Raw genomic sequence first — 12,754 nt, 5'->3', positions numbered from 1 at the left:
AGTCCAGTCATGAACCCGAATGAAAATCCGCGACCCTACTCGGTTAGTCTAAGCACCAACTCGCAGAGTCCCTCCACAAACTCCAAAATAAATGAATAAAATAATATACCTGGGAATCCGGATGTTACAAAATTCATACATTTGTTTTCAAAATGGTTTAAACATCAAAGTATTTCCCAGAACCATAACACATAAATCATAAAACATGAGGAGCGGTACGATCACGCCTTCGCCTTGCCACGATCTCCTGAAGTACCTGAAACAATACACTGAAATGTAAGCCCGAAAGCTTAGTCAGTTACCCCCAAAATACCAACCACACATAAACATACTCATAACATATAACAAATAGAACAGCCATGCACATCGGGTCTACTGTGTGACTGGTCCGCCCGCACCGGGCCTTCAGTCCACCTGATCCACCCTCCGAGTCTACCCATGTACATCGAGTCTACAGTGTGATTGGTCCGCCTGCACCTGGCCTTCAATCCACCTGGTCCACTCTCTGAGTCTACAGTATGACTGGTCCGCCCACACCGGGCCTTCAGTCAGCCTGGTCCACTCTTTGAGTCTCGGCACGTCTAGTTCGCCCTCTTGGGGCCTTCAGCCTATCCAGAACGCTCGTTGGGCCTTAGGAATATCCGGTCCGCCCTGGGTATCTTGGCCTTCAGCACAAAGCAGGACCCGCCTCAACCCAACCCCCTTCAAACAACCATGTGCACATAAACCAATCAATCAAATACAAATCCTTAACCAGACAAACAGTCTAATAGATCACATAGCATATCAACATCCTAACCAGGATTCCAACCTAACCGGTCACTAGCATAACATTACCCTATATACCGGGTACCGACCTTAAATAGGTCACTAACATAACACTATCCTAAATACCAGGATTCTTAATTTAATTCATTTTATTTTTGGTGAGATTTAATTGTCATTAATAGAATTCTTAATTTAATTCATTTTATTTTTGATGAGATTTAATTGTCATTAATATACTTCTTAATTTAAAATGTAGTATATGTTTTATAAAGTTTGTTGAAAAAAATAAAGGGGTTGACAAAGATAATGTCAGCAAATAATCTAAGGGTGGAAAATATAGGATTGAAATGCAATCAATGGCCCTGATTTCTTCAAATTGAAATTAAAGGTTCTCTTTTAATAATATTTAGAGATTGATCTTTGTAACTGGTTTATTTTCATTTACCTTTTGTCCTTTTGATATACCTCTATATTGTAATACAATATGTAAATATATCTTTCCATTTTAATCCCTACATTTCTTTATACGGGTGGAATACTTTTTTTCTTATATGGAACATGGAAATTTTCGTAATAATTGTGACAATGAGAATATAACTAAGATAAAATTACATAATTGGTCCCTATGAAATCCAAAATTTACATATATCGTCCCTAACTTTTTTGCTTGATAAGGATGATCTATGTCGTTTTAATTTCTTATGTAGTTGGTCTGTTTCATTTTATTACAAGTTTGATCCAAAATTATTGTTTTACCCCTTTTTATTGGTTTTGATTTTCATGGACCATACAAGCATTTCTTTTGGATTTGTTTATCAGCTTTAATATCTCTTCCCTCCACAAATAAATGGTGGCTCTGTATTTCACATTGTGTTGGTGTGTAGTTTGTTTTTTCTTTGTGTTTATAGTCATTGATCTTGTGAAGTAATGGATGAAACTCGGTTGCCTCTGAGATTTGGACTCAAACTTTGAAGGTGGTGTTTTTGATGTTGTTGTGATCTAAAATAAATAGAAGAAAATGATAATAAATATTCAAAAGAGTAAAGTAGTCATTTTATAGTAAGAAATTGAAACCACATGGACCATCTTCTTCAATATATCATTTTATAGCAGCCTACTTGCTTTTTATGAAGTCTTATATCTACTATTGCTTCAAATTGAAAGTAAGTTGCTATAAATTGAGTAAAATATTCTGCTTTTCTCATTTTATAGCATTGTACCCTTCATTTGTGTCAATTTATAACACTGTGCTTTCTATTTATGTCTTCTTATAGCTAGTATGGCTTTAAGCAAAAATTAGGTTCCTATAAATAAATTGAGTAAAATTTTATTTATGTTATCAAATATCAATGTACTATTCATTTATGTCATTTTATAGCATCCTATTTTCCATATAGGCCATCTTATAGCTATTGTGCCTTTAAATAGATAGTAGGTTGCTATAAATAGATAGTATGTTGCTATAAATTGACTAAAAGATTGGATCTAGCGTGTTTAATGTCTTAAATCTTGTTTTACCATGGTTATTGTAACACCCCAAGTTCAGAAGTATAAGTCCAGGATTCTAAGTGTAATTTGGAAAGGATGGACTCGGCGAGTTGGAGCTGTGACTCGCCGAGTCGGAGCGTATGTGGTGCATATGTTAAGTGACTCACCGAGTCGACGGCTAGACTCGATGAGTCCGTGCTGGAATAAGAAACTCTAAGATTCGGGGTTGTGCACCCAATTTAAAGGGCCTTATGTCCAACCCTCGGCCCCTTATTACTCCTTAGAGTCTGGACACCCTAAATAGTGTTTGTAAGCCTCCATTGTTAGAGCTTTGAGCTTGGAAGAAGAGTTTAAGAGGAGGAAGCTAGAAGATCAAGAGGCTAGCATTGGGAAATCATTGTAGATCCGGGTTCTACTCCTTCTTGGGCACATTTCTGAGGTAACAAGTCGTCACCTTGAGTTTTCCTCTTCTAGATCCATTGTTGGTTGCTAATTTGGGGTTTTTAGCATGATTGGAATCCATTTCGGGTTTAGAGGTTAGATCTGAAGTTGCATCTTCAGATCTAGGTTAATAGTGAGCCATGGAAGCTTAATGCATCATCCATGGGGCTTGATTTAGAGTATCTTTGTCCCAAAACCTTCTTGTAGCTTGGTTGGAGCTTGTTGAGCCTTGCATGCACATAAAGTTGGAAACTTTACGTGTGAATCTGGCCCTAGGAGTCCAGATCTATGTATTGGAAGCAATGATATGGCATGAAATCGTCTAAATGAAGATGTCACATTTGGACTCGGCGAGTTGGAAGAACAACTCGGCGACTCTGTTGAAGATTGCCTGGGACTCGGCGGGTCTGGTCGTGGAACCCTAGCCTTTTCTGGTTGAGCTGTGAATCGGTGAGTCGAGGGATGCCTCGGTGAGTTGAGCAAGAAGGGACTCAGAGTTTGTTGGACTCGACGAGTCTTGGGGCGAATCGACGAGTTGAGTTGTGGCATGGGAGTTTCTGAGCAAAGGAACTCGACAAGTCAACGGGTTGACTCGGTGAGTAAGGTCAACCAGGAAGGTTGACTTTGACTGAGGACTTTGACTTGGACCAAGGGTTGACCAGTTTGACTTCCAAGGGTATTTTGGTGATTATTGGTGTTTATTGGTTTTGGTTATTTGGTAATGATCGGTGGTGGAGTTCGTGCTGGTGGTCGGAGCAGCATGGTCTTATTTCTTCAAGTCGGCAGTTGTAGGTGAGTTATCATCACTATATCGATAGGGTCTAAGGCACCAAGGCCGGCTCTTTATCGGATGGGAATCCGGGTAGTTATTTGTTATGTTATTGCTTTGCTATGTCTGCATCTTGGTAGTTAGGATGGTATATGTTAGGGACTTGGTTAAGGTCGGTATCCTAGTAGTTAGGATGGTATATGTTAGGGACTTGGTTAAGGTCGGTATCCTAGTAGTTAGGATGGTATATGTTAGAGACCTGGTTAAGGTCGGTATCCTGGTATATAAGATGATGCTATGTTAGTGACCGGTTAGGTCGGTATCCTGGTTAGGATGTTGCTATGTTATGTGATCTGCTAGATCAGTTGACTAATTGTGAATTGTTATATGATTATATGTTTATGTGCACATGGTTGTTGGACTGGGGTTGGGTTAAGGCGGGTCCTACTTTGTGTTGTAGGCCAACATACCCAGGGCCGACCGGTTAGACCAAAGGCCCGGCGAACGGTCCGGATAGGCTGAAGGCCCCAAGAAGGCGGACCAAACGTGTCGAGGCTCGGAGAGTGGACCAGACAGACTGAAGGCTCGGTGCGGGCGGACCAGTCATACTGTAGACTTAGAGAGTGGATCAGGTGGACTGAAGGCCCGGTTTGCGGGCGGACCAGTCATACTGTAGACTCGAAGAGAGAGTGGGCCGGGTGGACTGAAGGTCTGGTGAAGGCGGACCAGTCACACTATAGACTCAATATGCATGGCTGTTCTGTTTATGATATGTTATGATATGCGTGTGGTATTGTGGTTGGTATTTTGGGGGTAACTCACTAAGCTTTCGAGCTTACAGTTTTAGTGTATTGTTTCATGTACTTCAGGAGATCGTGGCAAGGCGAAGGCGTGATCGTACCGCTCCTCAGTTTTATGTTGATGTTTCTGGGATACTCTGATAATAAATGAACTGAAAACCTTTTTGTAATAACTTAATGAATATGGGTTGTTTTTGAAAAGTTAAAATTGGTTGTAAATTTTTGGATGTTACAGTTATCTGTTACATTATATTTCTAACAATTACAAAAATATCAAAGCCAAATTTCAAACATGATTTACAGAAAAGAAAACAAAAAACTAATTAACCATGGTTGATTATAAAACTCAGACCATTGTTGTTTATCAACAATAAAAGCCCACAACCATCTTCAAATCCTTACTTTGTGACTCATACCCTTGCTCATGAAGCCCTAAAAAAGATGATTGAAGGTTTGTAAAAATTAGGAAGAACCTGTTGGCATATTTATGCAAAAATTAGAGCATAATGGGAAGACCTCATTTCCCTTCATTTCTCTATTAAAAAGGGAACATCCGTATATAGCTTACTCCTCATTAAGTCCGTTAAGTCAAAAAACAACAACTTGTTTCTTATAAACAGCTAGCAGACTAAAAGCATACCTTATCTGTTAAAAAGGTAGAAAATCTAACAAATGAGAAAAAATTTCAAAGATGAATTCATCAAAGATACAAAGTGAATTCAAATCTGTAATTTTTGGTAAATAAATAAATATTTGGTGAGGACTTCACAGGTCAACAAGAAAAATGATATGTAGGATAATCACATGGGGCTTATCTCATCTTAAGGAATCATAGTTGAAAATAGCCATAGAAATTTAAAGGCTATTTCTTGCATTTAACCTTGTTCTTGTAATTATATAACAAGAAATGAAAGTCGTTCGATATACCAAAATTTCCCAACTTTTGGTCACACAAATGATAATATATTAAGGACAAAAACATAGCTTTAGTTTCACAATTTTCAAACAGGATAATCAACAGTTTTGACAAATTAATTACTAAGAAATAAAATAAAAACGAAGTATACAATTGATGAAATACATGTTACATAGTTAAGATATATAAAATGATAAGTCCATAAGGGGAGTTCATCGTTGTAACATTAAAAAGATTTAGGCCCCGTTTGATACGCATCTTTTCAAATCCAAACAGATCTTTCTGGATGAATTGACCGGAAAGACCGTTTGATTTGCACAAAAGAAATGGTCTTTCCCGGTAAGATATGTCTTTTCCAGAAAGCTCCAAAATCATATCTTTCTGGCTGAATGGGCTGAAAAGACAACTATACACCAAACTCCGCTTCTTTCTTTCTTTATTGGATTATTAATTTTTTTAAATTAATTTTTTTATTGAATTATTACTTTTTTTTTCATCATTGAGCACAGTCAATCAGATGTACAATCAAACAGTATGGTTTCTTTCCCAGACAGCACTTTACCAGACAGCACTTTTCTAGATAAAAACTATCAAAAGGGACCTTAATGAATATTGATCGGTATAACTTACCTCATCAGGAAATTCATTCATGTGGTCTTGTGGTTGAGTTTCTCTAAAACAGCCAAAAAAAGCTACACAAAAACAATTATTTCAGACTGGCAATTAATTACTTAAAAAAACAAAAGGACACATGATCATGTTAAGGTGCCCTAAAACACTTGATAAATTTATCAATGAAAAGATGTTACAAATCACAATGTGCAAAATCATGCATGAATCAAATTTGAATTGGCTCCCAAATCAGTGTAAAAGTAATGTGCTAGATCATTATAAGTACTGTATCTGTATGTACAAAATGTGTAGGTATATGGATATAGTAAAATCCAAATAGTTTAGAAAGACATATTTATGATGTATGTATCTTTGGGTATATCATATATGTATTTCTATGTATATGGATATAGTAAACTTATAGAGGCTAGGACTTTGTATGAAAAGTAATCTATTTTATTTATCACAATGATCCTGATGAACACCAAATGAAAAGTAATATAATGATACAGAGAAGGAAACTGAAGGCAACGATGTTTAAGGAAAATTCAAAGGATACGTAATATATTGAACACGATAAGGGGAACATAGAATCTGTGGAGGTCTTTTCATTGAGGAATTTTATCAAACACTTGGTGTTCATAAAAAGAGGAGTTCAACTGTGATCAATTTGTTATTGGAAAGCATTACCACAACCAAGAAAAGAATAAAGCAGGTTAAAATGTCACAAGAAAGAAAACCAAATTTACATAAATGATAAACTACAGTTTAGAAGGTCGCCTGATAAGATCACCATCACCAGTGAAGAAAGAAAGATCCCGGTGGCTCATTGCTGGAGAGTAATGCTGAAAAAAAAAAAAAAAAAAAAAAAAAAAAAAAGATGAGTTAGCCGTATTTCAATAACTCAGTTAGATGGTCATCAGAGAGTTAATCCAGTCAATTTCATATGTGAGGAGGCAGCGATGGGGAGTTGAAAACGAAGAGGGGCTCAGGGGCAACTCAAGAAACAATGTGTCATATCATCCCGATTTCATAATGTCCACAAAGTATCATAGGATCCCTATTTTGATTTAAAATACTAGTCGTATCATGATTCATGGGCTCCCTAGTTTTGTATCCACGCAAAACAGCCATGACAATCTTTTTTTTTTCGACGATTAGTCTCTCTAAGATTCTGTAAATCCAATTAGTTTAGATTCTATTTTTATTTTTAGACAACTAGTTGTGAGCCATAAATGTTAAATATTTGGGAAGTTTATTTAAATTTGAAAATTATGATAAAAAAACATGCAAAAAATAAATTAATTAAAATTATGTGTTTAGTTAGAAGACTCATGTATTAAACGCATTAATTATAACAATATATTAAACACAAAGGTTTAGACTGTAAATTTATTTTAAAATTAAAATTGAAATTTAAAATTTAAAATTTATAATTAATAGTCATTATGGTAGGTTTAATTTATGGAAATTAAATTAATGATATATTGGAAATAAAAAATGAAGTAAATGACAAGTGGAAAATAAATATATCTTAAAATTATGATAAAATGACATTTGGCCGATTGAATGAGAGAAGGACATATGGCAAAATCATTCTTATTTATTAGGGTAGATTCAACAAAATTATGTAAAACCAATATGTGTAGATCATACTTTTTATCCAACAAACTAAACAGATTAAAAAAATTAATGAAAAAGTACATGAAAACAAATTTTCCAAAAAAAAAAAAATCATTAAGACATGTGTTTAAATCAATCTTATCACTACTTCATTAGGAACTTATTGGTTCTAGAATTAATTTCAACTATAGAAGATATTATGTTATGGGCATTAACATTACATGATGGAGGGAGCCTTTTTTTTATTATTTGAATGTCTAATTAAATTATAATAATGGTATTTCACAAATATTAAACTAAAAGAATTCATTCTTTTTATTATTTAGCTATATAATTAAACTGTATATACGTTTATCATTCCACTTTCTAGTTGATAACCTTCATCTCCACCGAACATATACCCATATTACATAATATTATTAAATAACTTGGATTCAAAGTGTTAGCCCTTTTGGCTAACTTTTTAAATAAAGATTAATACTTTTGAAATTACCAATTTACCCCTCATTAGTTTTTGTATTTTTTACCATTTTATTATATTTTTCTTTACCTATTTTATTATATTTTTCTTGTTTATTTAGGTTAAATTACACAAATGGTCCATTTGGTATGGAGTAATTTAAATGCTTGATCCCTAATACTTTTTTTAACCTGTGTGGTCCCTATTATATAATTTTCTTGCAGGTTTGGTTCTTAGCAGACCTAAAAAGACTATATTGTCCTTATTTATTTATTTTTAATTTGTTTGTTGTTTATTTTTTTATTTATTTATATTAATAATTAAATTGGGCCCTACTCACATTCATCTTTTCCCTTCAAAATTTCAAGACTTCCGCCTTGTTCCCGAGTTCCACTTAAGGAGAGAAATGGGAGGATACGGAGGGAAAGTGAGGGGTGTCGAAGGAAAATCGTGTTCCCGAGTTTCATTAATGGAAGGAAAGTGAGGGGAGGGGAAGGATTTTAGAGTTATATTTTCCTTCCAAAATATCCTCCCAAATTGGGTGGATTTGGGAAGAAAGTGAGGGGAAGGAAAATTTTAAGTTTATTTTCTTTTTCCTCCTAACTCAGGAACACAAAAACTAAAAATTTTCCCTTCCTTTCCTTTCATTTCCTTCGAACTCAGGAACACAGAATAATAAATATTTTCCTTCACCTCTCTTTCTTTCTGGCAAAAATTTCTTTCCCTTTCCTTTAATGAATTTACATAAAAACTCGGGATCAAGGCGTTCATATTCAACCTACCATCATCTTCGATGCAAACCGGTTTCCCTCTAGCAAACGAAGGCAAAACTAAGGTCACAGAGACAAAAGCAAGGCAGTGAACAACATCATCAGGGATACCACCATCGACAACCACCCACAACCCACCTCCTTATTCTTTTTATCCTCTTGGCTCCAACTCTATTTTCTGCATCGTTTAGAATAGACCACCATCAGAATACAATCGACCAAGACACTCCCACAGCTTATTCCCACCCATTCTCCTATGTTTCTCAATGACCTCTAGTCGGTCACCAATGGAAGATCATCAAAATCATGCCTCAGTCAAAACAAAATTGACATCCTCATCCTTCTTTCTCTACTGCCTCTCTCAGTCTCCTCCGTTGATACTTTGTCCATTTATATACCCCAACTGATATCCTATATATGATCAGTGTTACAAAACTCGGCCTACTCGGACGAGTACTCGGAATCGGCCCTCCACCGAGGTCAGTTATGTGAACTCGGCAAAAAAACTCAAATTAAGTCAAATCCGGTCAAAATTTTGTAACATTCCAGTGAAATTAAAGTAAATAATAATAATAATAATAATAATAATAATAATAATAATAATAATAATAATAATAATAATAATAATAATAATAATAATAATAATAATAATAATAAACCCTAGAACCCCGAGATATATTTTTGCCTATTGTATTTTAGCCCTAAGACGTACTAACTAATGGGATGTACACATTGGGGTGTTAAAAGCTACATTTTTTAATATTGAGGGTTAAATGGTAACTGTCGGACTTGAATTGTAATGATTTATTAAAGATGGGGGCTGTTTGGTAAATTGTGGGCTTGATTTGTGAGGAATAGAGGGGGAGGGGTCAGAATTGTCAATATGATGTGAAATTTGTATTGGTCTGGGTCTAAGACCCTTCGACTCTCTTCCCTTGCATATCATCCAAAAACTCTTAAGAAATTTTGTTGTGTATAGAGAAATTTTGTTGTGTACGAATCCGTTCACATGAATGATAAACTTTTAAGAAAGTGGTGTTCCCTCAAACCAAATCGCTGATATAATGTAATCACTCAAACTTTTGAATGACATAAATACAGGGCAAGAATGGAATAGACAGTGTAGATTGGAGTATCTGTCCTTTAACACAGGGGCAAGAATGGAAAAAACACAGTAGATTGGAGTATTTGTCATTTGTAATTTCTTTTCCTCAATTTTCATGTTCCTAAACTTTATGTTTCTATATCCTCAAACTTAGAATATTGGTTTGTTTGCTTTTGATCATTTAAATACTTATTTGATATTTACAAAAAAAAAAAAAAAAAAAAAAAAAAAAAAAAAAAAGAAGTAAACTCATAACCCAATAAATCGATATGGAGGGCCCATTGTTTAAAATAATTCAACAGAAAAGATGCTATTACATGATGAATATTAATTTTATCTAAAAGAATTCAATATAATATTTGTAATTATATGCCTCATAGAAAACAAATCGTATGTAATATTTGGTGCTTATGGTTGGTATTTTTCACTAGTTTTAACTCAAAATTTTAAATCAATATCAATAGTACTTATAGATATGACCATTTCATGTCAAACCAAATAAATAAAACTAAGGTATCCTGCTTTTTGCAGTGGGCGGAAGGGTGGTGGGGAATTTTGTTGACATTTTTATCAAAGAAAAACATATCCGCTAATCAATTATAGATTGCAATACACCATTCTAAAATCTAATTTAACCACTCAAAAAATTTTACAAATTGATGGCTAATCATGGCAATCTCATATGTATAGTTAGGAATAAAACATATATATATATATATATATATATATATATATATATATATATATATATATATATAGGCTTAGGTTATTTTGTTTTTCCTAACTATTGTATGCCGGAATGCACAGATCTAGACCACTGGATGGAATATAATCAAAGGTCATAATATGAGGGTCTATGATATTAGAATATGATAACATGTACCATATAATCACACAAATTTCAGCATAAGGACATTTTAGTCAATTAACCTATATTAGAAAAGGAAGTTTTCGCATTTTTAGGGATAATTAATTACTTTATTTTAAAAAATATGAATATTTTAAATTAATTCAAATTTAAAAATCCGATTTTATTCTGTCAGAATGATAGAATGCCAACCATAAACTAGTAAATATAGTTTTCGGTTTTATGTTGTCAGAATGACAGAATGTCAATCATAAACTAGAAAATACATTCTGAAAGAATACATAAAATTGACTCTTGAACTAATAATATACCAAATTATTACATTGTATGATTGTGTTTCATATAATAATAACAATATTCTGAAAGAATAACAAGTGTAATTCTTAAAAAATAACAACATTCTTAAACAGTGAGTGTGATCATTCTTTAATTCATTCTTCAAGTCTTTCCCATCAGGTCTTCAAGCCATTTCTATCACAAATTCATTGCCAAATATTGTATAGTGATACACTTGTAACAACTGCACATTAAACACATAACTAATTAATTACAATTCTATCAGAATACAACAATAATATTCTTACAGAATAAACTATTCTTGCAGAATGGTTTTGAATATTCTTAAAGAATTTGTATTATCAAGAATATACCCAACGAATAAAACATTTGAAATATAAATGCAGGAAAATATCATGAAACACAGAGATGTATTTTGAATGAATAACTACAAAGATGTATTTATATCAGATGTGCATACACATATACGATTGACATAAAAACTCAGTCTCACCCTTCTAGTATAATCTGCTTCTGAGACAATCTCCCAGACCTTTAAACTTGAAAATGAAGAGGGGCAATCAAGGTCAAAAATTTGAACTTAAATGCATTTATACTAGAAGGGTGAGACTGAGTTTTTAACGGACAGAAAGAAAAGAATAAGGAACGACAGTGCAAATTAACGGACAGAAAGAAAAACAATTAAAATATATAATCAACACTAATCAATTAAAGTTTCAAGTTACAAATTTTAAGGCACGTAAGAAAGTTTAGATGAATAGATTTACAAAAAAAAATTACTTTCTAGCCGGCATAGAAAGAGATCAACTTCACAAGAATTTTTTTTCTCTTGATATTGTCTTTCAAGATGATAAAACAATTTGATAGGGTTTATATGTGAAATACATAGAATGATCGATAGAAAAATATAATAATTAATCAAAACTCAACACAACCATACCTGCAACTAGGGCTAATTGGGTGTCTTGGTGGTGGTGTTTATGATTAACGATTGAAGAGCGCTCCCAAAATCGTTGATGGGTCGATGAAGAAGACGACCAGGGAGACAACAGAGATGCGGAGAAAGAAAATTGAAGACGCAATTGTAGGGTTTTTTTCTACAGGTTTTGACTTTGACATCTCATATCTTTAAATCTTTAAATATTATTAAAAGAGAAACTTTGTGACATCATTTTTAACAATTAGAGTCATTGATTGTGTTTCATTTATATCTTTTCCACCTTTAGATCGTTATGCTAACATCATCATTTGGTCAACCTTTTTTTTTGTCCACCAATTTTATGAAATTTATTAATGACAATTACTTTTAGCATCAGGAAATCTATTAATAACAATTAAATCTAACCAAAAATAAAATTATTTTTAAAATTAGGAAATCTATTAATGACAATCAAATCTCACCAAAAATAAAATTACTTTTAAAATTAGGAAATCTATTAATGACAATTAAATCTCACCAAAAATAAAATTATTTTTAAAATTAGGAAATTTATTAATGATATCATCATTTGGTCAACCCCACCCTTCATTATCCGTTTCTTTTGTTCTGGTTTGAAAATCATTAACACAGACATTATTTTATTTTCAATTTATTGCAGGGAAGAAAATATGAAGATCAATGGTGTTGGAAGATACATAAGAAAGATTCTCCCACTAATTTTAATGATACGTACGTCTTCTTTCACAACGATTCAATCGATTCTCCCTTCTACAACCTCGAATCCAGATACAATTTCTCTTCTCATGTCTCTATGCGCAGACAATCCATAATCTTATCTCTTTAATTCCTCCTTATGTAACCTCGAACCCTTTCATCTTATCATCACAACCGCAAGCA

The sequence above is a fragment of the Lactuca serriola genome, chromosome 2, assembly GCF_051521515.1.
Source record: "Lactuca serriola cultivar US96UC23 chromosome 2, Lser_US96UC23_V15, whole genome shotgun sequence".
In the NCBI taxonomy this organism is placed as follows: domain Eukaryota; kingdom Viridiplantae; phylum Streptophyta; class Magnoliopsida; order Asterales; family Asteraceae; genus Lactuca; species Lactuca serriola.
Note: the sequence above shows the minus strand (reverse complement) of the source record.